The 27,073-nt window shown below is 40.4% G+C and overlaps 1 protein-coding gene across 7 annotated transcripts in view; it reads right to left on the bottom strand.

The window, feature by feature from the left end:
* LOC109412060 (membrane-associated guanylate kinase, WW and PDZ domain-containing protein 1) overlaps nucleotides 1-23,466 on the bottom strand; it is a 57,669-nt gene extending 34,203 nt beyond the window's left edge. For 2 of the 7 annotated variants that reach the window (XM_062843134.1, XM_062843138.1), the window contains exons 1-2: nucleotides 23,172-23,466; nucleotides 303-888 (exon numbers count right to left, since the gene is read on the bottom strand). The gene's annotated coding sequence lies outside the window, so the exon portion shown is untranslated. Of the gene's footprint in view, nucleotides 1-302; nucleotides 889-1,085; nucleotides 1,540-23,167 lie in introns of those variants that run through there. The other 5 variants (XM_062843132.1, XM_062843137.1, XM_062843133.1 and 2 more) reach the window with 4 other exon arrangements.
* Nucleotides 23,467-27,073: the final 3,607 nt, after the last annotated feature.

The raw sequence follows: 27,073 nt of genomic DNA, 5'->3' as shown, positions 1-27,073 counted from the left end.
ATACATTGTACATTTCATTAATCAAAATCATTGCAATGTTAGAAGTAGTCCTTAACGAACATTTGATACATACGGTGTTTGGTAAAGTTAGGCTCAAGTTTGCAAGCATCAAATTTTTAGTTTAATTGAAAGTCGCATATTCAGAAACTGAAGTCGAAATTTTGTTTATATTTTTCGTGTAGCACTGTGTTATGATGGAAGGTATCTTTCTCTTCACGTTCACGTTGCTCTTGTTTGTTGCGAATCACCTGTCGCCCATGGAAGAGCGTATACCCACCACATAAACACTCACACACACTTACACTTACAAAAGCATTCCACGTTTTATGCTGCCTGCTTCATGATGGCATGGCCTTCTTCAGGGCTTTCACATTTTAGCGCGCTCTTCTGCATTCTCGTCTGCTGCTGCGTTACGACTTTACACTAGAAAGATTTTATCAATCTGCTCACATTCGTTCCAGGTTTACGAGATCTTCTCGATCGAAGCAGGCAGGTGAGATTAAGCTGATTCACACCTCGCACAAATTCCTCACTGTTTCACGTCTTCTGGGCCTGCTGCGACGGTCGATGGCAGCAAGCTATGAATCACCAATTTCGACATTCCACAAAGCCAAAACGCGCAACCAGCATTCCCCGCACTTCTCTGTCAACTGTTTTCACCCCGCACAATCTTGCCAGTTAACGTTTAAAAGGCATCCACACGCGTTTAGGTACTTTCGTCGTCGTCGACGTTGTCGTTTTCGTTACCCAACAACAGCACACACAACCGACCGACCGAATAAGGCAACAATTGTTGGTAAAACTTTTATTATTCCACCTCGAAAACGCCAAGAAATCCAAAACCACACCAAAGTCGTAGATTGATATTGTTCGTCTCTGTGTGGTAACCTAGGGCGAGAAAACGAGAAAAAAAAAGCACAATAATTAGAAATCGCCTAAACATACACCTTCGTGTGTGATTTATGACGCGCGGTTATTCAACGCAACAGAATTGGGCAAAATAGTTTTTGAAAATTGCTCAACGGCAGCAGTTCGCGAACGCCCCGCGGTCGTTGTCGCCGTCCGTAACCGAGAGATAAACTTACTGCCAGCGACTATCCAACGAAACCTACGAAACGTTCGCACTAAAGCCCGACTGCGGTGACTGTGAGACTGTGCGACTGACTGGTTTGGTAACTAAAGACTGATGAAACTTGATGGGGATCGGGCTGGCTGAGAGTCGAGTCGAGTTGGTTAAAGCTCGCGAAGTCGACGAAGGGAGGCAACGGAACTTCGCTTCGACGAGAGATTGTGAATTCGAAGCGTAATACCTAGCCCTGCTGAACTGCTGCAACACGCTTAATGCGAGACGTTCGTTGGTTCGCTCGGTTGTTCGTCGCTGTCGTTGTGGTTGTTGTTGTTGTTGTAAAAAACAGGAAAAGATTCCCATTGAACTTTCCTTTCATTCATAAGCCCTTGCGATCTTGCGAGTTGTGAGCTTCCCCGTATCTATTCGATGCGGTAGATGTAGGTAGGGTTTGTGCCGTATTACCGTGCAGTCACCGTAGATGAGGTACACACTAATTTATTGCTGGAGACTATACAGATAGCCTATAACTTTATAAACAAAAGTTTGTTCAAAACAGTGCTTAGAGTGTAGTTAGCGTGATAAGATTTTATTAAAATGTTGTGCTAGCTAAACCAAGCGACTTATCAATATCTACATTTAAAGTAGAATAACTTCTATAGCAGACATAGGCAGATACTATGTAGAATCGTTTGTGAACCAGAATATTAGCACAGACAAACAGACGTAACACTTTAAACATTTTTCGATTCAAATCATAATCACGGAAACCTATTCGCCCAATGCTAAAAGGACTATGTTTGGCCGACCACCAACTATGTGGCGGTAGTGAGCAAACGTCAAACTCGAACAAAAACTATGCGAGCGCCACGGTTGGGCAGTTGTCCAACTATCAAATTTTGAAAAATGCCGTTAAATCGGTGTACGATGGGAATTATCAGAGTGTTACGTCTGTTTGTCTGTGATATTAGACCCATGGAACTGTCAGAAAACTGAATTATTTGGAAGTTTACCGAGTGTCATTAATAGGACACGATCGACAAAGTAAAGCCTGTATCCGCAATAATCGGGACACAGAAATGTGTCTGTAACTCTGCAATAGATACAATAAAATTGCTCAAATTTGGCCTGATAATATCTTCAGATGTGTTCATTTCAGCTACAAAATTTCATGTGAATCGGTGCAGTATTTTTTGTAGTAGCAATGAAACTGTAGAACGCGTGCAATTGAATTTTGTACAGCCCCTGGTTTAGCTTGTCAGCGCTGTAACTTTGAATTTGATAAAGGCTTCAGCCATTGCCTTTGCCTTTTGCCTTTTGAACACAAACCTCTCAATCTACTTTACTTGCATAGACAAAATTTCAAAAAAATCGATGCACTATCAAAACAGTTTTATATTCGAAACATATATTGGGGCCGACCATGATTTTAGCCCCTCAGACAGCAATCAATAAGTACCCCTTATTGTTTCGATTGAATTGTTAAAAGTACTATACCAATAATCATCAAATTTTGCAGGCATAATATTCACATAATCAGCTACCTTCTGTGAAAATTTCACGAAAATTGGCTGAAACATTCAAATGTTATGAATGGACAAACATCGCACATGAAAAACATGAAACATTTTCACTCACACTAACTCCTATCAACACCAGTAACTTTCAATCCAATAGATAAAAATTGATTAAATTTTGCAAAAAAGTGTCTCTATAAATGTTATAACTGCTTATGAAATTACATAATTATCCTCGCAGAACTTTGAATTGTAGCGGAAAAGAACCTTATAGTTGCGAACACACTAACTCCTATCAACACCAGTAACTTTCAATCCAATAGATAAAAATTGATGAAATTTTGCAAAAAAGTGTCTCTATAAATGTTATAACTGCTTATGAAATTACATAATTATCCTCGCAGAACTTTGAATTGTAGCGGAAAAGAACCTTATAGTTGCGAATGAAAATTGATCATGATTGTACAAAATCTTAAAAACGACGACTGATTGTTTCTCATCCACAGTTAAAAGTAATACATCGATTTTCATGAAATTTTGCACAAAAAATAAACATACATCAAAGAATTCCCAGTCAATTTTTATCAAATTGCGGATACAGGCTTTACTAGATTTGTAATACTGAGCTAAATTTTTGTATGGTGAGAAGGTAAGTTCTCCGTTTCTGTACGGAAATCGTTCAAAAACGTAGGTATTATGATTCCTTGTCTAATTTGATGCTGTTAGAGCAAAATATTGGAAAACTGTGTTGTTGCTTTCTCCATTTCTTGTCTCTTCAACAGCACAGTCTACAAATCTAGTACTTCACCGAACGTGCCCTAGCGGCTTCCCCTGTACAGGGTGGCCACTCAACTTGCTAAAACAAATTCCCAGTTATTTCCCGGTTTTTCCAGGTTTCTCAACATTTTTTCCCGGTTTTATAAAAACTTATTTATTTTACCACTCTGACAGTACTATTTTCAGTTTTCTTACTTTTCTGAATTTAATTTATGAAAAAGTGAATAACTTAAACTGAGAAAGACTACAAGTGGTAATCAAAAAACACATATCTGTCAAAGGATAAGCATTAGAGGGGGAAATTAAAAGTTTAAAGTTTAAAGTATTTTCCCTTTACTCTGACAGGTCTGACAGAAATATTGATAGATTTGTATATCATATTAAAATTATGGTAGAGATTTCCTATGGAAATGCCAAATGATAAATTTGTGGGATAAAACTGTTCAGGCATCCCTGAATAAATTTCATGAGAATCTGGAGCAATCCATGGGGAATCTCTGGAGGATTTTTGGAAAAATCTTTTAAAGAAATTCGTGAAGGTAATCTGAGATTTAAAAGTTGTTCGTGGAATCTCAGGAATAATTATTGTAGGAATATTTGCTACTGTTCACTGTTGGTTTCGTTAACAGCATACTAATGAAATAACTAAGATGACTCCTAAAGAAAGCCATTCTTAGAAGGGTGAACATATTGTAAGAATTTGTTTTTCCAGAAATCCTTGAAAAATTTCGTAAAAAAAGAGAACATTTTTGAAAACTTTTGGTTTTGAATTGTTCGACAATATCTTATTGTAATTTAGGAAAAACTTACTTGAAGAATGTTTCGAGCAAGCCCTGAAGAAATTCCTAGTAAAATTTGTCGAGGCATTTTTGGAAAAAAATCTGGGAAAAACCTATGGGGAACGTCTTGTATAAACGCCAAAAAAAATGTTAGGCTAACTTGAATAATTGATGGTATACTATCTGGAGAACATGTCCAAGTGTAGTGCATGGACCAATTCGTTATGAAATTCTTGTAGACGATCAAATCAGCTGAAGGATTTTCAGCATCATAAAAAAATCTCATAGGTAAGGTAGGATAATACATTGAATGTCCTGCCCAAGAAATGTGGTGGTGGTACATGTACTAGGGTAGAAGCTTCAGTTTTGGCCAGTCCGGAGTTTTGGCCATAGTGCGGTATTGAGCCTGTCGCGATCTAAATCGGCGTAAATTTAATTTTTACTAGTAGATCCTAATACAATATGATGATTACAGCTGTGAAAACCACACATTTTGATTAAAAACTAGAAGAAAAAAATATATTTCCTTAAAAAATCTGCTCCCATATATCTATTTTGGCCAGGGTGCTTCTAATTTGGCCACTCCCATAAGAAATACACGTGATTGGCCAAAATAGAAACCAAACTTAAGAATATGGCCAAAACTGCGGCAGAGCTTCTATTTTGGCCAGTGCCGCTTTTAATACAAAAATCAAGTATTGGCTTGATTTCTGCATTTTTCCTTCAAAATATAGATTGAAACCTTTCATTTGACGCATTGGTTGTTTTCATAGGATTATTGGTTATTTTAATAAAAATGATTTCCCTTAGACTGGCCAAAACCGGTGCCCGCACCCTACCTGTCCTAACTAATCTTAGCTCAACTAGAATAATTAATTATGAGATTCGCTGTATGCATGCGCTCAAAACATTCGACAATTATCACCACGCGTCGAAGTCGAACGCCGCGGCTCAACATCGAGCAACTTCGTAACGTAGAAGTGGCTCAAGACTACGCGCAGTAGTTAGCAATGGCCCTACCAACGGAAGAGCAGCTTGGCGCAGCTACACTTGAAGATGGCTGGAGGGACATCCGATCCGCCATAGATAGTACCTCGGCTACAACACTAGTCTTCACGACTCCAAATCACAGAAACGACTGGTACGACGGCGAATGTGAACAGTTGAAAAACGAGAAGAATGCAGCATGGGCGAGAATGCTGCAACACCGTACGAGAGCGAATGAGGCACGTTACAGACACAATCGATCGAGAACAGCTATGGCAAATTATGCACGAATACGGATTCCCGAATAAACTGATACGATTGATCAAGGCGACGATGGATCGAGTGATGTACGTAGTTCGAGTATCAGGGACACTCTCGAGTCCCTTCGAATCTCGCAGAGGGTTATGGTAAGGTGATGGTCTTCCGTGCTTGCTGTTCAACATTGCTTTAGAGAGTGTAATTAGGAGAGCGGGGATAAACACGAGTGGAACGATTTTCACGAAATCCGTTCAGCTGCTTGGTTTCGCTGATGATATTGATATTATGGCTCGTAAATTTGAGACGATGGCGGGAACTTACATCCGACTAAAGAGTGAAGCCAGGCGAATCGGATTAGACATTAATGTGTCGAAGACAAAGTATATGATGGCAAAGGGTTCCAGGGAGGAATCACCGCGCCCGCCACCCCGAATTTATATCGACGGTGATGAAATCGAGGCGGTTGAAAAATTCGTGTACTTGGGCTCACTTTTGACCGCTGACAACGACACCAGCAGAGAAATTCAGAGGTGCATAGTGGCAGGAAATCGTGCTTACTTTGGACTCCGTAGAACTCAACGATCGAATAAAGTTCGCCGTAACACGAAGTTAACTATCCACAAAACGCTGATTAGACCGGTAGTCCTCTAATGGCACGAAACATGGACCCTACGTGGAGAGGTTCAACGCGCCCTTGGAGTTTTCGAACGGAAGGTGTTGCGTACCATCTACGGCGGAGTGCAGATGAAAGACGGGACTTGGAGAAGGCGAATGAACCACGAGCGGCATCAGCTGCTGAGAGAACCAACCATCGTCCATACCGCGAAAATCGGGAGGCTACGGTGGACGGGTCACGTCATCAGGATGTCGGATAGCAACCCGACTAAAATGGTTCTCGAGAGTCATCCGACCGGAACAAGAAGACGTGGTGCGCAGCGAGCTAGGTGGGTCGACCAAGTGAAGGACGATCTGCGGACCCTACGCAAAGTGTGGAACTGGAGACAAACAGCCATGGACCGAGTGGAATGGAGACGGCTACTATGTACAGCAGAGCCCACCCCGGCCTTAGCCTGATCGATAAGGTAAGTAAGAGGTAGCAACTGAATCGAAGCAACATTCCATGAGTGCGCATTTCCTGGTTTTTGAAGACCTGATCCGGCAATTGAAGACTGCAGGCGTACGAATCCGGTTATCGTCTATAAGCTCTCCGGTAAATTATTGAACTTCTTCACTGGTTATAGAGGAACTTCTGTTGACTCGTATTCTTCAGATGTACCCAAGTGCTACAGCGAAATCGAGAGGTGGAGCGATTGTGATAACTGGCTGAAGGCGATTGTATGGAAGATTACGTCCTGTCCACGCGACGTGAAGCCCCTAAAGTTCAAATGGGTATTTCGAGTGAAGTAAGATGAGAATGGCCAAGCCGTTCGTAACAAGGTTCGACTGATAGCGAAGGGTTTCCTACAACGTGCCTGAGTGGATTTTGAAGAAACGTTTGCACCAGTTGGCAGCTATCAACCATCCGAACTGTTTTGGTAGTAGGAACCCATAAGCGATTCCAATTTTACCAATGGACGACAAAACCGCGTTTTTACATGGTGAGTTCAAGGAGGAAAGCTATATCGAAGTCCCCGAAGGTGCCCAGGCTGCTCAGAACATGGCATGCAAGCTCGGTCCATAACGAGAGATTCAATAGCCAAATGGTGCAATGTTGAACTGGACTTCCACCACGTCTGTTCTTAATAATTCTTTAAAGTGTCGAATACGATGCCTCTACGATAAATGCACCGGTACGCAGAACCTTTTGCCATAACGACAATGGAAACTACCGTGGCCATCGCCGTGGCGTTCGTCATCGTTCGTTTAATACATAAGTTAACTTGAGTTGACGTGATGGGAGAGTGAGAGTACGTTAGGAGAAGATGTGCGTTTCGAAAAAGAGCTGCATATATTGCATGTTAAATCAGAGCACCTAACCTATCTGCTTCGCATGTTGCTCGGGTTGAAATAGATTCAAACCAAGAATTAGCTAACTGGAAAGATTGCTTAATGTTAGCTCTCGTAATCGCAAGCTTCGGCCCCTTTTATCAATGTGTTCTTTTTCCTAATATATTGTCTAGCAATTTCAATGTTTTTCGACATTTGTAATTTAATTGGAGATAAAATAGATCGGTTTTAGTAGTACCTATGGTTCGAATTCTAATTAACGAAGGGTATCATGTGTGGAATAGCCCCATCAACTGGTGTGTGGAATAGACAAACATCGACAGATTCAAGCATTATTCAAAATTCATTGAAAAAGATTTGAAGCTTAATTTTAATAGAAATTCTTAAGAGTTCTGCTTTGCCATGCTAATGAACAATCTTCTCAACGACGTTCCATTCTTAAGCCAAAATAGCATTCAGTATTAAAAGAAAATCTTCCGAAGCACTCCAATTAGGCATTGTTTACATTGATATAAATACCTCCGAGCGTTTCCACTTGGGCACTAAGCCACTCTCAACGATCGAAAACGAGACTTTCATCAACTTCCCCACATTCCCATAGAACAAACAAACTTAAAATGCTTCCACCTCGCAGCATGTCTCCATCAACGATCCCCATTTGTGCCGTCGTCGTTGATGGAAACTGAACCGATTTTTTTTATTTGACCCACTGCGTATATGTTTCGATCCGACCGAGTGCTAACAACTCAACAACCTAGGTAGGTAGGTATATCTACTCGTCGCCATCTCTTGGAACGGAACATTGTTCGTTTCCTCTCGGTGGCGGACATCTAACGTATAGAATAAAGAAAATCAAGTGGGCTTGTGACCGAACTGACAACGAGACAAGAGCGCAGCATAAAATTGCATAATAAACACATTTGCTTTGCGCTCGCTGCGTGCTTCTGTATATTCTCCGCTGCCACCACCAGCCACTTCGTCCGTTATCGAGTGCTTCTCGACGTTGGTTGTAACGTTCTTCGCCGGATCGAAGCAGCCAGCAACCTACTTCACACACAACCAGCACACAGCCAGGGCCCTTCTCTTCCTAGTCCACCTAGGCTTGTAGAGAGTGCTGCTATTCACTTGCCTTGCCACTTGTTGTCTATCGCACCCGCTCTTGGCTTGGCACTCACACATTAAAACCTTCCATCTTCGGCGGATCTCTTCCACCTGGACTCCGTCCTTCCTGCCCTGAGCCGATTGTTTGGTCGGCCTTTGGTTGTTGTGCTCCGATTATGGCGCCCGATTTCCTGGTAAGAAGCGGATAACAAATCAACAACAAGATTCTAACACATTTTCTAATGCTATGGTAACTTACTAGGTAATGAGTTCCAAAGAAATGTGTATCACTGAGGAGTGAGGAGTACAAGTACTGAATATCCTTTAAGTTAAGGTTCAAACATAATTGTACTCATAACATAGTTGGTTGGTTACCCACCAGCAGTTTTGAAACAATATCTGAAAATACTATTAACTTTAACGTTGAACCATTCGTCATTGAAATCATCGTCATCATTAAACATTTGAAAGCAGTTTTTTCATTCAAATCAAACATGTTTGCAACGAAAATGGATTCACTGTGTTCACCATGAGGAATAGAATACAGTGAATACATTTTTGTGGTCGTTGTTTTGATTTACTGAGAAAAAACTGCTTTTCTATTTCCGAAAAATGATGACAAAGGCTTGAGCCTTAAAGTAAACTAGCTGTACCCGGCAAACTTTGTCTTGCCTACTGCGTTTTTTGACGTTTCAAGATTCTAGCCAAGACCAAGAGTCCCCGGTCAAAATGTATGGAAGATCGAATTTCAAAAACTCTCAATTTTTCCATGTTTTTTGCCTCATAAACCTTCCTTGGGTGAAAACTAAGAGAACAAAACTTAGACGACCTAAATCGGACCTTCCGTTCGAAAGTTATGCGCGGTCCCACGTATGCCACTACATTTTTATATATATAGATATAAGATAAGATATATAAGATAGGTATATTAAAAATAAAACCTATTCAAAAGACGAAATATGCTCCTCGTTTGTTATTCTTCTCTACCCGAGTTGGCCAGTGCGCGAACGCCATCGTAGTGCTGGTCTTCGATTCCCACCAAGATATCAACCGAGCCGAGTGATGATGGAATTCAGCCTCGAGCAGAAAATTAATAATCCGAAACTCCTCATTCTCCCGTATCTCCAGCACTTCCAGTCCCAGCTCTGCCGGCAGCGGCAGTCGGTATGTGGCCTTCTTTACCAGAGAAGGTTCTACATAATAACTACATAACTGCAGATTGACACGTATATCTCGTCAGCTACGACGACGACAACGGTTCAAAAACTATACACGGCGACAACTTTCACTGATGCACAGTGCGCAAGAATGCACTCCACATTATAAGAATGTAGAATTTAATTTAATATTTGAATAATCCGTTTAAAAGGTAAACGATGGGAAGTGAGTAGAGTGAGACGTCTGTTTGTCTGTGCTATGATGATATTTTGAAGGACAGTTGAGTCTCTATCTCGAAAAACTTTTGGGAGAATTCCCGGAGGTACTCCTGAAAAAAATCTCGAACTTCTACGAGTAATTTCTGAAGGAACTCCCAAAGGAATTTCCGCAGAAACTTGGATAAATTTTCGAAGTCACTCTTGAATGAATTGCCGGAGGAACTCATGCAGAGCATTTCGGAGGAGCTCTTGGAGGAATTTCCGGAGAACTTCCCGGAATAACTCCTGGAGAAATACTTGGAGGAACTCCTGGAAGAATCGCTGTAAAACTCTCATAAAAAATCCCAGAAGAACTCCCGGAGGAACTACCCCAGGAACTCCCAGAAGCACTCCTATAAGAATTCTCAGAAGAACTCCCGGATGAACTATCACAAAAACTGTTGGAGGAACTCCAGAAAGAACTTTCTGATGATTCCTGGAGGAACTCTTGGAGCAATTCCTGGAGAAACTCCTGAAGCAATTCCTGGAGGAACTCCTAGAGTAATTTCCGGCAGAACTCCTGGATAAATGCTCGGAGAAACTCCAGAAACAATTTTCAGGGGAACTTCTAAAACAATTCTTGGAGCAATTCCTGGAGAAACTCCTGAAGCAATTCCTGGAGGAACTCGTAGAGTAATTTCCGGCAGAACTCCTGGATCAATGCTCGGAGAAACTCCAGAAACAATTTTCAGGGGAACTTCTAAAACAATTCTTGGAGGAACTCCTGGAGGAATTTCCTGAAGTATTCTCGGAGAAACTCCTGGAGCAATTCCCGGAGGAGCTCTTGGAGTAACTTCTGAAGAAACTCCAGGATCAATTTTTGTGGGAACTTCTGAAGTAGTTCTTGGAGGAAACCCTGGAGCAATTACGGAGGAAATCCTGGAGAAATTTTCGGATGAACTTCTGAAGCAATTCCCGGAGGAACTGCTGGAGCAATTAGCAGAAGAACGCCTGAAGCATTTCCCGGAGGAATTCTCTGAGAAACTCGTGGAGTAATTCCTGGAGGAACTCCTGAAGCGATTATTGGAAGAACTCCTGGAGGAAGTTCTGAAGGGATTCTCTGAGAAACTCGTCGAGCAATTTTCTGAGGCACTCATAAAGCAATTCCCGGGAGAACTCTTAAAGCAATGATCGTATAAACTCCTGGAGCAATTCTCGGAAGAACTTCTGGCGGAATTCACGGAGAAACTACATGGACATTTTTCGAGGGAACTTGTCGGAGGAATTCCTGGAGCATTTTCCGGGGAAATTTCTGGAGAATTTCTTAAAATTTACGCTCTGGAGATTTTCCAACAATTTGCTTTTCGGTTTTGTTTCCGGAATCATTAGCATTGTATTGAATCTCATGGGCATTCTCATACACCCGGAAATAACAGTTTTCTCCGGAATCCCTAGATTCTTACCGTTATCATGAGTTATCCTCAGGAACTACGATATCTTCGTAAATAAAATATATTCAATAGGACAAATTCTTCTGCTTTTAAAATATCATTGACGAAACATGCGCAATTTGGAATTTAAAACAAACACCGGTGGAGCTAAGCGGAATTTGGCATATTTTCAGCGTTCCAAATGTTAAGAATTTTATGAATTTGGACCAAAAATATAGATCACCGCTGAAAACGGCCTAACTATTTGCATCATGCTCCAAATTTGTATTTGCATAATGCTGTTAGACTCCTAAAATAATTGTTCTTATTAACATAAAGTCGCACTCTAAGTCGCAAGCTATAGACTGGATGAGTTGAATGAATATGGATGAATTTGTCATTTATAAAAGATAGATTTCCTATGTAAAATCTACTTTTTCTTGACTGATGGTTCATCCTCATTCATGGTGAACCCACTATAAGTTAACCACTTACTCTAATTTATACGGAGGCACGAAAATACTCAGAAATGTATTCTTTATTTTGTCACGGAAAAAGAACAAAATCAACAGTACCAGTAAAAAGCCAATGGGAACTCCCGCACCGCTCTTTCTTTTCGATTTTCTTTTAGCTGTCCAACGTACGTTACCGTCGCTCCGACGTAAAACCTATAACACTCGCTGTTGAACGAATATGCCCCAATGAAGGTCAATCTGAATTAATACTAAGCACAACGCTGTAAACACAAACATAGTTCACTAAATGAACATGAATGTAAGGCGTAGAACAAAAAATGCATGCAGTCAGAGCTTCGTGTTTCATCGTGTGTTCCAAGAAGAGACAAACGCTGCCGTTGGATTTTGTTTAGCCCTTCCCATGTAAGTAACATTTTTTAGTCAAATAGACTAGAAGGGGTTCTTAGAACCAGTATAAAACCAAATTGAAAGGTTTAAGGATTTATCACGGATATCAAAACCTCTACAAGACTAAATGGTCATCAAAATGTTAGTTGGGTTGTGGGGTATCTAAGTCATTGCGATCAGTTATTAGATTCAAGTTGACAAACCTGGACCGTAGTCCCGATCCCAACACGGTGCGACAGTTCGGATGAACTGTACTACTGCATAGGTTTGACTTTCTTAGAATTTCGACTGTTGATGATTGTGTTGGGAGGTATGGCGTTTAGTCTTTGGAGGAATAACTCAAAAACGGATTCTTGAGCTTTCATCCGACGTTTCGGTCGCTATATTGTGCCTTCTTCTGGGAATTAACTATGCTCCGTTTTTTCGTCCGTATGAGCCACACACAGCATAGGCCACATTTGTCCCAGACGTAACGTATCGTCTGCCGCCAGCGGCGGTGTTCCTTTGGTTGAAATATCCGGAAGCAGTTGCCCGTTTTGGTGCCACTTTTACTCTGAAAGCTTAAGAATCCGTTTTTGAGTTATTCCTCCAAAGACTGAACGCCATACCTCCCAACACTACTGCATAGGGGTTTGTTCCACACCAAGGGGTTCTATCAGTCCCCTGTCGAAGAACCTAATTCTTTTAGTAGCAATTGCCGGACAACAGCATAACAAATGTTCTAAGTCTTCTTTATCTATGTCACAAAAGCGACAGACATCATCCTGAAGTTTTCCAATGAACCAATCCAAATACCTGTGTGGTAGTGATTTATGTTCAAAATCCTCGTGTTAAGAATTTGTAAACAACTTTTGGTCTTCCGTATATGGATAAGCTTGCAATAGGTTTCGTGAGATAAAATTTGAAGGACTCAATTAGCTTCAGATGATAACGGTAATGACCTGTTAGAAGGCGAGTAAAAGTACTTAGATCTCGTTTTGAAAGCTCTAAGATTTTGCAAGTGTTTGCAAATCTTGGCTTATAAAACATTTGGACTGTCTCACAAAAGTGGTGTTTTTCCAGTTTGGATGTTCCTATGTTTTAAATTCCATTCTGAGTTCTTCCTTCGGAAGGGAAGTAAAGCGTGGGTCCCGAGGCGAACTAGCCCAGGGCTAAAAATCTCGTTAATACAGATAAAAAAAAACATTCTGAGAAAACAAACAGAGTGCTCTATCTTAAACAGTTCTAGTCCTATGAATTGGAGAGACGAACCATGTCTTGCAAGCATACCGACTTGGTCTTTTCCATCAATTCCACAGTGCCCTGGAACCCAAAACAGCTTCACCTGATAACGGCGAGCTAACAGTTGGAGTGAACTAATACATGTTTAGAGGTCCACGTCCATGATTAGAGCGATTTGGCTATCGGATATAATGCAAATTTTCGAATGTCTGTAATTTCTGCGTAAGCAAATACTACTACATTCTAAAAAAATGCCTGAATTTTAGCGAAACAGTGGTCTATTTTCAAAAAGGAATTGATAAATTAATCCCGGGGTCGGTCACACCTGCACCTAAATTTCTATTTTTTTTTAAATTTTTTGCTAGACGTGAGCACGCATGGAAACAAAAAGAACGGAATCAATTCGTGTCGTAACTGCTTGTTTTCGAATATGATTAATTTGGGAGCGTGAAATTACTTATGGCACTCAGACCCTACATAGAATTAAGAAAAAAATAGTGTTATGAATCAGTGGTTTCAGTTACAACTTTCAATCCATTTTTGCCCACTGTGCAATCTAGATCTGATCTGATACTAGCGTATGGGAGAGCGGCGAACGGTTTAAGGTCTTTATTCGCTTCCTTCCAGAGCCCGAGCCGATGCTGTTGGCTGTTATGCTTGGGGGCTGTTCATAAACCACGTAGACCAAATTTTGGCCATCACAGACCCCCCCCCCCCTCCCCCCTCGTAGACTTTTGTCCATACAAAAATTTTGAAATTTGTATGGAGCGTAGACTTTGGCCAGACCCCCCCCTCCCCCCAAAAAGTCTACGTGGTTTATGAACAGCCCCTTGCTATGTTGTGATGAGAAGCCGATGTGTGTTTTCTTGTCGTTGTCAGTCGGTTTTGCTTGGATTCATATTCTATATCTAGCGAAGCAGCTTCATCATCATCATCCACCATCGCCGCCGCCATCCGTGGAGGAAAGGAAAGCTGGTGTGTGCTGCTGACTGGTGGTTGATGGTGCTACGCGGCCTTGTTTGTATATGTAAACCCACGGCCACCATAAACGGAGCAACAGTGGCCACCGCTGCCGCGCCTCCACCACCAATCCTCATTCCGTGCCCAACAGTTCAGCCAGCGGTTGTAATGTGAGAACTGCGTTCTCCAGCCGTCCGGCATCAGGCTTCCTCCTTGCCACCGTCGCCACCGCAGTCCTCCATATGTGTTGATGGGTGTTTGCGTTCATGCGGTTCATGTGGTATTTAGCAGCAGAGACCTTCGGCACCGAAGGTAAAGCGTGTGTAAACTCTCTAATTTGGGTTTCCAAAAAAAAAGGTGCTGCTTCTTGGGCGGAGCAACTAGACACGATGATAAGCAACAGATTTCCGATGGAACCGCTGGAAACAGATGGGACTTATCGAATTATCGGAAAATGTGTGTTTCCTCGTTTTGGGTGTTGAGTTTCGAACGTTACCTTATTCCTAGATTCTTCCAATGCCATATGGTGAGATGTGTATATCTCGGCCGTTGATCGCACTTTTAGGCTAGTTATTTTTAGTTAGTTCTATTCTATTCTATTCTAGCGCTTGCAGAACCAGTATTGAAAAGCTTCCTGGAAATTCCAATATTTCTTTTGATATTTTTTTGGCAGTAATCAATATTTACGGCATAAGTATCAACGATGACACAAGTAATAAAATGGTCAGGCCCACTGTGCAGATTTGAAGAAAATCCAAAAAAAAATAAGGCAATCAGATCATTTACTTATGAATAACATGAGTGACGCAATTTTTTGAATTTGATTGCAGAAGAAACGGGGACAATCGTACCAACCGTTTTAATTTAGGGGGATTGAGTAAATGCGTTGAATCGTTGGGAGTGGCGAAGTTAAGGCCTTCCGCAGTGATGCTAATGCTCACCATATCTTCTGGGATACCACAGACATTAACTTGAGATACCCCAGTGTGATGGAATACGTAAGTAGTACAGATCTTGGATTACTTAACACAGGCAATCGCCCAACCTTCATGGTATCTGCTAGAGAGGAAGTGTTAGACATAACGCTTCGCTCTAGCAGAATTAGTCACGAATGTGCCAGATTAAGAATCTTTTTACTGATTTGGTTGCGGCCAAATTTCATGGATACTCACCATCCATTGACACTCCAAGTGACTTAGATGATGCCGTTGATACTACAACGACCTTCATCATAGAAGCTTTTGAAGAAGCTTGCTCTTTGCGGTCTGTGAAGACCACAAGAGGAACCCCTTGGTGGGACTCTGATCTGCCGATGCTCAGGAAACAATATAGAATGAGTTGGAACAGACGACGTTCGGCTGGATCGGAGGCTTTTACGTCGCCTCGCAAGGCCTACCAGAAAGCTCTTCGGTCTGCTGAACGATCCGGCTGGAAAAACCTTTGTACCTACAAATGTTTCCAGTTTGAGTGAAGTCAGTCAGTTGAACAAAATCCTGGCAAAATCTAAGGATTTTCAAGTGAACGAACTTCGTTTGCCAAATGGTGTTCACTTCCTCTGATGAGTTTTGGAATATATTCAGTACACACTTCCTCGGATGTGTGGATATTATATCTTCGGATGAACCTGATGTCTTTTCTTGTAGTTATGATTCTTTAGTATCATAACTTTAGAATCGATTGAATGGGCACTAAACAGCTTTGCTCCTTTCAATTCTCCTGGGGCAGATGGGATTTATCCTATTTTGCTTCAGAAGGGATTTGATTATTTTAAACATGTTTAAAGGGCCCATATAGCCGAGGCGGTAAACGCACGGGTATTCAGCATGACCATGCTGAGGGTGACGGGTTCGATTCCCGGTCGGTCCAGGATCTTTTCGTAAAGGAAATTTCCTTGACTTCCTTGGGCATAGAGTATCTTCGTGCCTGCCACACGATATACACATGCAAAATGGTCATTGGCAGAGGAAGCTCTCAGTTAATAACTGTGGAAGTTCTGTGCTCATAGAACACTAAGCTGAGAAGCAGGCTTTGTCCCAGTGAGGACGTTACGCCAAGAAGAGGAGAGAGGATGTTAAAAAAAAACTACTTTTTTGCAGTTTTGCTACAGGGTATATTCCCAAATCCTGGCGGAATGGATATTACTGTAAAGTTCATTCCGAAAGTGGGTCGTGCGTTGCATGAAGAAGCAAAGAGTTTCAGACCTATCAGTTTGTTCATCTGGCCAATGTGCCTCTTCATGTGAACCAACATGCTTACCAATCTGGAAAGTCCACTGTGACTCTTTTACACAAAGTTGTTTACGATATCGAGAAGGCATTCGCTCAAAAGCAATCCTGCTTGAGTATTTTCTTAGATATCCAAGGGTGCCTTTGACAACGTGCTTTTCGATGCCATATTGGAAGCCGCACGGAGTCATGGTATATCTCCGAAGATTTCCAATAGGATTTACCAAATGCTCTAGAACCGACATCTCTTCTCGACATTGCGTCAAGCAGCGATTAGGAAATTGAGTGTTTGTACATGTGGATGCCCCCAAGGGGGAGTCTTATCATCACTTTTGTGGAAACTCGTAGCAGATACGCTATTGAGGCAACTCAATAATAGCGGTTTTCCTACTTATGGTTTTGCCGACGACTACCTAACATTGTTAGTCGGTATGTGCATCATCATTCTTTTCGACCTGATTCAAAGCGCCCTTTAGATAGTTGAGGGTTGGAGTCGCCAATGTCGCCTTTCGGTAAATCCGAGTAAAACATCTATTGTTCTTTTCACGGAAAAGCGAAACCGTAATGGTGTTCGACCTTTGTGTCCCATTGATTCTGAAATCAATGTGACTGATCAGGTAAAGTACGTTTGAGCATTCTAGATTCCAAGCTTTCCTGGACACCTAATGTTGAGTTCAGAATCTAGAAAGATTGTATGACCTTCGGACAATGCCGGCGAACCTTTGGTAAAACTTTTGGTCTAAAAGCCAAATATTACAAATGGATTTACATAACTGCCAATATTGACTGATGGATGTCTTGCGTGGTGGCAGAAGGGCGAAATGAGAACGGTCCAATCAAAGTTAGACCATCTCCAAAGGATGTGCCTAATGGCGATGTCTGGATCGTTCTCTCCAACTCTCACGGCAGCACTCGAAGCTCTCTTTGACGTTGCTCCACTACACATTCATCTCAAACAAGAAGCACTTTCTTGCACTTACCGTCTACGGGTACTCGGTCTACTAGAGGAAACTCCTGTGAACCGCACATCAACACACACCTCGTTGTTTCCACTTTTAGTGATTTGGGACAAAATTGTCCTTGCTCCAAATGATCTTACACTTGCTTGTAATTTTCCATATAGGACATTTTCCACGAAATTCTCTTCCCGGGAAGAATGAACATCTGGATACTTGGAAAGAAGTATTTCAGACGGCATCGTATGTTACACTGATGGCTCCCTTCTCGAAGGTCGAGCAGATGCTGGTGTTTATTCCCGTGAGCTAAGGCGGTATCAGTCTTACTCACTTGGTAGACACTGCACCGTTTTTCAGGCCGAAATCTTTGCTCTTATGTGCGGAGTGCAATCGACACTTCAGCAGCACGTAATGAGCAAAGTAATATACTCCTGTTCAGATAGACAGGCTGCTATTAAAGTACTTGCTTCGGCCAACTCTAGGTCAAAGATAGTTATCGCTTGTCGAACTCAAATCGAGGAGCTGATATCAGCAAATGCTGTTCACCTTGTATGGGTAGCTGGCGATTCTTCCATCGTTGGAAATGAAATGGCTGAAGAGTTAGGTCGAGCTGGAGCATCACATGACTTCATTGGCCCTGAGTCAGCTATTCCGGTATCGAAGTGTTGAGTAAAGCTTCAGAACCTGGGCTGCCGCCACTTAGCACAAACAATACTGGAATAGTTTGGAGTCGTGTCGCCAAACAAAATTGTATTGTACTGAGCCATTTCTAGGGGTGACGAAGTATCTAACAAATCTATCTAAGCAGAGTTGCAGCATGCTAGTAAAAGCATTGACTGGTCACTACCGACTCAGCTTTAACATGGCGCATATTCAGCAAGCTGATTCATTTGTATGTGATAGCTGTGAATCCGATTATGGAACTTCGTATCATTTGATATGTAATCGAGGAGAACGTGCCTCTGGAACCGACCTACTGATACCTGATACCCAGAATTCGTTCAGAAATTCCATTCAGAATTCTGCCTTGTGCAGCATAGTTGTCCCATGCTCTATGGGAATACCTATGCTGCACACGGCAGAATTTCTCTCGAAATTCTTTCCACGATTCTTCCATGAATCCTTTTCCGAATTCCTCCTTGGACATCTACCACAATTCATTTGCTTTTTTTTTTGCAGTTTCTCACATAATTGTACTTGCGATTTCTTGCTTGAATTTGTGAATTTATCAAAGGTTTTTTTTTCTCGAGTTTTTTTTTCTGGTTTTATCCGGTTCTTCTAATTTTCTATCCCGAGGTTTTTAACGTATTTGCTCCCATGAATAGTTCCTTCCAAGATTTTTTCGATGTTCTTTCGGGATTTCTGAAAGCTGTTTCCGGAATTTCTTCTAGAGCTTTCTCTTATATGCTTCTAGAGTTTCTCGCAGGATTCCTCCAAGGAGAGCTTTCCTAATTTCATCCAAAGTTCCATCAGAAATTTCTCGTAGTGATTTTCCAAAATAGATTTCCAACAGTTTCTCTCGTGATTTTTGAGAGATTTTAGTTAATGTTCTTCCAGGGAAGGGATTTCTTCCAGAGAAGTTTACAAGGATATTTCTCTTAAATTTTTAATCAGGGTTTCGCGCGTAGCTCCGCCCATGATTTTTGTTGGAGATTTTCAGTTCTTCCTTGAATTTTCTAGATAGTTCGTTCCGATTTATTCCCGAATTTTGTTTTTCTGAAATGTCCATGTTTTTCCCAGGATTTCATCCAAAGTCCATCTAGAGATTTCTCGCAAGATTTGTTGTGGATTCCTTCTGTCAGTGAATTTTGTAAGATATCCCAGGAAACATTTCGAGCAAGAAAAAAACTCCAGGAAAAATACCTACAAGAACTCTGGGAGCAAATAATAAAGAAATTCTTGATGGAACACCTAGAATATTGTGACAATTTCCATCGGTAAGTGTTCTGGGAACAATCCCGAGAAATTTTGTAAAAAAATAGTCTCAGGAGGATCCCTGCAAGAAATTCTGTGAACTAGGGTAGGTAATCATGAATTGAACCAAAATGCGGTTTTCTGAAGCATCGGGAATTTTGACTGATTTTTTCACCCACATGGCAATAATTTACTACGGTGAAGTCTCAGGTATATGAAAGACACAGGTATTAGCTTTTCGTAAAGTGGTAATAAGTTTACATTTGCACCACATTTCATTGAAAAATTCAATTATTTGTCAATAATGATTTTAATCTTAATTTGAACCATCGTAATCATAATTTGAACCAATTTTAATCTAGATTTGAACTACTGGCGGCAGCAGCTCAAGCAATTCCCACAACAGCCAATTTCATGCTAAACAACCCAAAATTACATGGATCTGCTAATTCTCATAACTATGTTTCATTAGGCAGTGGAATTTCAACTCAGAATGTTCGGAATTCTTCAGAAATTTGGAAACAAAATTTGGAATTTTTCATCTTCCAAGAGTAAACAAAGCAGCCACTAGCGCAGTCTGCAGGCCAACACTAGAAGCTCGCCCCCTCTCACTAGTTCAAATCTAGATTACAAATGGTTCAATTCAAGATAAGATTCTCCGAGTAATAATTACGTAATTTTGATAGGGTAAGAAATCAAACTTTGAACTAGTCAAATTGTAATCTTAATTTGAACCATTTCGAAATTCATTAAAACGACGTACTTTTTAGGCAAATATTGTCCCGAAAAAGATGTTAAACAGCTTTCCGTAATATAACCTGTTAACATGGACTTTAAAAGCATTGAAAAAAGCGTTTTTGTCATGGAAAACAGGCAATTGAAAAATCACTGTGATTTCACCTATTTCCCCCCAGAGAAAGCCCATTTTCGGTGCACCCGTACAGCTCATGCATTGCATCACACGCAATAAGTGAATACGTCAAATGAAAGCTTATTTATCGTAGAATCGACCAACCGAATAATATTCCGCATTATTTGTCATAAAATTATCAAATTTAAGTGATTCTTACTTGGAGAATGTTATCTTAAATTGAACCATTTGTAATCTAAATTTGAACTAGTAAACGGGGGTGAGCTTCTAGTGTTGGCCTGTAGATTGCGCTAGTGGTTGCTTTGTTTACTCTTGGGGGATGGAAAATTCCAAATTTAGTTTCCGAATTCCTAAAGAATTTCGAACATTCTGAGGTGAGATTCCACTGCCTAATGAAATATAGGTATGCGAATTAGCAGATTCATGTGATTTTTAATTGTTTAGCATAGAATTGGCTGTTTTGTGAGTTGCTCGAGCTGCTGCCGCCAGTAGTTCAAATTAAGATTAAAATTGGTTCAAATTATGATTACGATGGTTCAAATTAAGATTAAAATCATTGTTGATGAAAAATCGAATATTTCAATGAAATTCGGTGCAAATACAAACTTTTTACCATTTAACAGAAAGCTTATACCCGTGGCTTTCATGTACATACGATTTTGCCGTAGTAAATTATTTCCATGTGGGAGAAAAAATCACTTAAAATTTGCACTGCTTCAGAAAGCCGCAATATGGTTCAAAGTTTGATTACCTACCCTAATTTTATGACAAATAATGTGGAATATTATTCGATTAGTCGATTCTACGATGAATTTGCTTTCAATTAACGTATTCACTTATTGCGTGTGATACAATGCGTGAGCTGTACGAGTGCACCGAAAATGTGCTTCCTCTGGGGGGAAATGGGTGAAATCGCAGTGATTTTTCAATTTCTTATTTTCAATGAAAAAATCGCTTCGTTCAATGCTTTTAAAGTCAATTCTACCAGGTTATATTACGAGAACCCATTTACCAATCTTTTTGGGACAAGATTTGCCCAAAAAGTGTATCATTTTAATGAATTTAGAAATGGTTCAAATTAAGATTACAATTTGACTAGTTCAAAGCTTGATTTCTTACCCTACAAATAAATGCTTGTAGAAAGTTCAGGACCACGGGAAAAACTTCACAAGAAATATCAGCAATAGTTCCTGCAGAAATCCCAAAAAGGCAAACCATAGGAAATCTTAGGAGAAAGTCCAGATAAACTCCGAGAAACATTCCAGGACCAACACCGGAAGCAATCTTCTGAGAGAGCTCAAGACATCTCATGTGGAATTTCAAAAGCAATCCGATTCCGATGACGATTCCTCTTTGCCAGCTTGGTTAGGACATTTGAAGATTCTGGCTTAGTTATGGATCGTTTCCGCAAGAGCCTTTAGTTTTAAGTTATTTATTGTAATGTGTTGGAAAAGAAGAAGAGGTTTTGTGCCTCTTTGAGAGAGATTTCAAAGATGGAAATCACTCAAAGGGGTTTTTCCCTCTTCCAAATTTTTAGTTAAAAATAAATAATAATAATAATAATAATAATAATAATAATAATAATAATTTAAAAGCAATCCCGCGAGAACGCTAGGAAATATCCCAACTGAAACTTCTGTACAAATGCCGGGAGCAACTCACGGAAGTTTCGGAAATTTCTTGATTAATTTCGGTTATTCAGATTTCTTGCTTCCGAATAATCATCTGCAGTTATCTTCACGGAACTACAAGCTTCCAGTAAGAACCCTAATTAAGGTAACATATTTGTATTGACAGTTCTCAGTGCAAACTTGTAGTAAAAGCTCATGTTCGAAAGAAGCAAACTATGCAGTGTTCACGATTTTTTTTTTTCATTCCAACAATTTCCTTGACAATTTCCGGTTCCTTGACATGAGCAAAAGTTTTGTAACTAGCAGGCTATCGTAGTCAAATAAATAAATTACAATTCATAAACTCTATGGACATTTCAAGCATAACTTTTCAATCCGACGTAACTCGAGAATGTAAACAAATCCGGGTTAACTGCTGCATGCATGATTCATAAAGCAAATTGAAGAATGCACATCACTGTTTGATGATTTATTGCTTAATTTGATTAACTAAGCATATTTTTCGAAACGACGTATCTAACTATTTTGATGTTTACAACTTAACTGATAGATACACCGTTTTGATATATGAGAAAACCAAACGACGTATCTAGCCAAAATCAAAAGTAACAGATACACCAAACTGGCACCATACAAAAGCGACGTATCTGGCATGACGTATCTCTAATCAACCCGGTGTATGTGTATTTTTGTCAAAATTCTTTGTGAAAATGATATGGAATGAGTAGGTTTTGTTTCTTACCTAGTGCGTGCTATATCCCTGGTGATGTTAAGCACGATAAAACTTATGAAAAGTCTTTTTATGAAAAACTATTTTAGTGAAATGGTCGTCAACATTGATCATGAATTTACTCAGATCAGTGAAAAAGTTAGATACGTCGATTTGAAAAATTATGCTTGATTTTTCTTCAGAGTAGATCTACAAATAGTAAAGTTCATTACTTTTTATCCCAAGATACGACCCAATGCGATATTTTCCTCTGTAAATATTCAAGATAAACCATGATTATTCCAGGGTTTTCCCTGGTAAATAAAATTCCCTGAGGATTCCCGCCCATCCAGGTTTTTTAGCCCACCAAAAGGTCCACCGCATCATAAAATATCCACCGGGCTAGGACAACATTCTGTGCACCGGCCGGCTGATGGAAGGGGAAACGCAAGGGGTGACTAAAGGAAAAGGCACGCAAAGATGCCACAACACTCCTGCTCCTGGCACTGTTTGTTGCTGTTGATTTACCACTACCATTCTACGGCGACGGCGGACAACGACGAAGTCGGTGAGAAAAAAAAAAGTAAGTAAAATACATACATACACATGAAAATCGAATCCAGCCAGCAGCAAAATATTCCAAAGAAAGCACAGAGACTGCAGCCGTGTCACTAGAAACTCGTCCTTTTCGGCACCGAAACCGATAAAATTCACTTCCAAAAGGCGGAAAAACACTCGCGGACACACTCACGCACGTTTTACGACCGGTTTCGGAACATTTAAAACGATTTTTCCACCAAAAAACTATAAAAACAAACCGAGCAACAGATTCGGACGTCTTCCATTTTCAAACAAAAACTCAAATTTGAAAGAGTTGGAAACTCTTTCCAGCGAGCAGTCGTCATCTTCATCATCGGCACGAACACTACTGAGCAGAAGAGCGGCTGTGGTGTTGGTGAAAGAGAGAAAAACAACGATCGGAGAGAACTGATTGTCGGAGTTTGTTAAGGTAAATGTTAGGCTGAACCACGGGGGTGAATCTTCATCACGAAAGGGTTCGTTCAAATATTACGTAACGCTAAAGGGGGAGGGAGGGGGTCTAGCGCTTTGTTACGTTTCATACAAAATTTCAAAATTTCCCATACAAAAGTTGTTACGTGGGGGAGGGAGGGGGTCTAAAATGGCCAAATTTTGCGTTACGTAATATTTGAATGAACCCAAAAGAACCGCTCGTTTGATTGCTGGACACTAGCGAACCTGGTGGTGGAAAGCAAGCTTTTTTGTATACAGTAGACGTTCGGTCGGCGCAAGCGGTTTAACTGCAATGCTTTCTAACTGCAAGTCCGGTAAGTGCAACAAATTTGCAGTTATCGCACCGCTTTCCGTCAAAATGGTGCGCCAGGTTAGTCCGAATAAACAGTCGAATGAATTTTCCGTTCATTTTACGTCAATTGATGGGTTGTTGACGTCAATCTGACGTTGCAGTTATCGAATTTTGTTCGCTAAGTGAAACGTAAACATGTTGCAGTTATCGAACGTCTACTGTACAGAGAGCATAGGGCGGGAGCGAGGCACGCTTTGATGATTTTTTATTTCTCCAAGGAAATTCATTCCAATCTAGTTGTCCAAGTGAAAATTTTACGACTTCCACCTCGAAACTTCAAATTTGTTCGAAGATACACATCTGTTCTGTGGCTGAACCCTATTTATCTTCATTCCTTCACTGAAAGACGGCCTGCAGTTGAAATTATTTATTATTTACTATTCTGAGGGTCAACTCAAATCTCGACTCAAATACACAACGCCACTAAATTTGTGCAGCACGCAGAAAAAAGCATGGTAAAATCAAAAATATTTCAGGTAAACTCAAATAAATTGTCAATTTGTTCTGGCAACAAAAATAAAACTGTTCGGAGCAAATCGAACGTCACATTTCAAGCAAATTCAATTCATTTTTGAAACAAACATGCATCTTCTGACAGGTTATGTTAGAAACAAATGTAATTTTTTTTGTTTTTTTGTGGCAGGTCGGCCGGTCGGCCCCAAATTTTCAAAGTCATTTCTTTCTCAAGGAAAACCCACTTCCCGCGTGGCACTTTCAACGCCAACATCATGTAGATAACATACGCTCCCGAAATCAATGGGATATCGTGGAAACTTTTGGTGAAATTTGACTTTTTTGCAAGGGTTCGTTCAAATATTACGTAACGCAAAGGGGGGAGGGGGAGAGGGTCTAGCGCTGCGTTACGCTTCATACAAAATTTAAAAAAAATATCATACAAAATTTGTTATGTGGGGGAGGGAGGGGGTCTAAAATTGTCAATTTTTGCGTTACGTAATATTTGAATGAACCCCAAGAGGAAATCTTGTTTGATGCTGCAGCCTAGGGGCAGGACAGATCTAACGAGAGCAAATCTATGTTCGAGTTGTTGTTCAGAACTCCTCACAGTTCCTCAGAATTTCTCCCGTTTATGCCAAAGTGTGATCTGGCACCAATGTCAAACCGCAAAGTGTTGCGTGTGCTGAATGAAAATTGCAGTTTTAGGAATGTCTTTCGACAAATTTCGTCGATCAACGATGAAAAGAGTAACTCAAAACCCCTCAGAGTTGCTCTCGTTTGCACAGTGTCTTGCCCCTAGGCTGCAGCTGGAACTTGAGATTTTTGTTTATGTTCTCGACGAGCCCTCCGTATTGTAGATTTTGTAGAAATAAATATGTAATTGAGTTAGTTTCAAAAATTAATATTTTAGTTTTAAATATTTTATTAGTTTATCCCTGGCCAAGTTCGCAGGGGTTGACGGTATTAAAGTGAAGGAGTTTCATTTTGATTCTTGTAATGTAGTGTTCTATAGTGAAACATATCACCTTTTTAACACTTTAATGCGCCTCCAACGGTTCACCACGAACCGGCTGCTGCAGATGGAGTATGGCTGATCATATGCATCAGACATGCTCGATAAACATGGAGGATCCGCCAGGGCTCATTAGAGTCTATTCCCAAGCAATAGTTCCAAGTCGGTTGGATTTGAGAAGGTTTTGATGATCGTTATAAAATCCTAATAAAAGTATTGTAGGATTTGTGACAGGTTTTGGAACCTTTCACAGCCAGCTGACTTCAAAATGTTGTTTGGGCTCTATTTCCCACGTTTCTCGGTTGATTTTGATTAGTAATTCATTAATGTCATAGTCGCTTTTTCTAATTTTTAGAATGTTAGTTGGTCATATTTTCTTTAAATAAAGCAATTAAAATCGACCGAAGAATTAATAGTGGGAAGGAGATTTGCAGCATTTAATTGTGCTGATAGATTCGAAGCTAACGTGCGAACACTTAAACGCATTGTTAACGTCAATGCGTTCGACGTGACATTTTGGACAACAACTGACTGCTTTTTATTAACTGAATAACGTTACTTGTGTATGACTAGGTTGACATTTCTAGGCTACGCTTGAGAAAATGACATGGTTTATCTAGGTAGGACCGATAGGACAATTGGACAAATTTGAACATTTTTAAAAGTATTTGTAGGGGGATGGATACATAATAGTTGACAAGCAATCTTTATTATTTTAAAATTTTATTGCAATCAACTGATCAACTTGGCGTATTTTTGTTTATCTCTTAGATGGTATTTTGACACCAACAGAAAAATATCAGAAGTTACATGTTTCTGTGGGTTTTTGACCGATGACATTTTAAGGACACAAGAGATGAACACAGAGAAGTAGAAAACGATTAGCGAAATCAAGAACACAATTTGACACAGGATCGACTATATTTTAACATACAGGGTTCGATTGATTCGATGAAAAAAAAACAAATATACGACAACTGACATGAAAAACATATTGAACCATATCACAAAATCAAACAAGAAGACAAACACAAACGGTGTGACCATAACACTACATAGGCAAATCCAGACTGACTGACCAATTGAAAACATTCCAACCTTCTACCGTAACTTTCTGAGTCAGTAGGCAACAGTGTCTTAATGGATATCATTTTCCGCGTACGGCTGGCAAACTGCTTCTGAAAGATTACGTACCTACTCTTTTCTATCTTCGGGTCTAGTGTAGAGGTTTCAACTCTATTCAGAGTACAGCTAGAAACCTAGCAAAAAAAAAAAAAAAAAAAAAAAAAATATTTTATTAGTTTACCGAATAAACATGAATATTTTTGTTTCAAACGAACGAAATTTGTCTCCGTGAGACTGAGTTTTGTTTCAATTTTACCATGGCCCCGAATTACAATTTAAAAAAGCTCCTGTGGCCCACTGCACGAATTTATGCTGGCCTGCTTACTCTCATAGAAAATTTGACGTTTGAGAGGTGCCGACACCGCTTTCGTGTGGGAGTAAGCAGGTCAGAATAAATTCGTGCAGCAATCCGTTGGCAACCGGATTCGAACCAAGAACCTTGAGGCTCGCACGCTACCACTCGGCTATTGAACCGGTTCATGAGAGAGGAAACAACACGCACACAAACAGGAGTATTACAAATCAGTCG

Source organism: Aedes albopictus, chromosome 3 (assembly GCF_035046485.1).
Source record: "Aedes albopictus strain Foshan chromosome 3, AalbF5, whole genome shotgun sequence".
Classification (NCBI taxonomy): Eukaryota; Metazoa; Arthropoda; class Insecta; order Diptera; family Culicidae; genus Aedes; species Aedes albopictus.
Note: the sequence above shows the minus strand (reverse complement) of the source record. Positions and strands in the feature narration are given on the sequence as shown.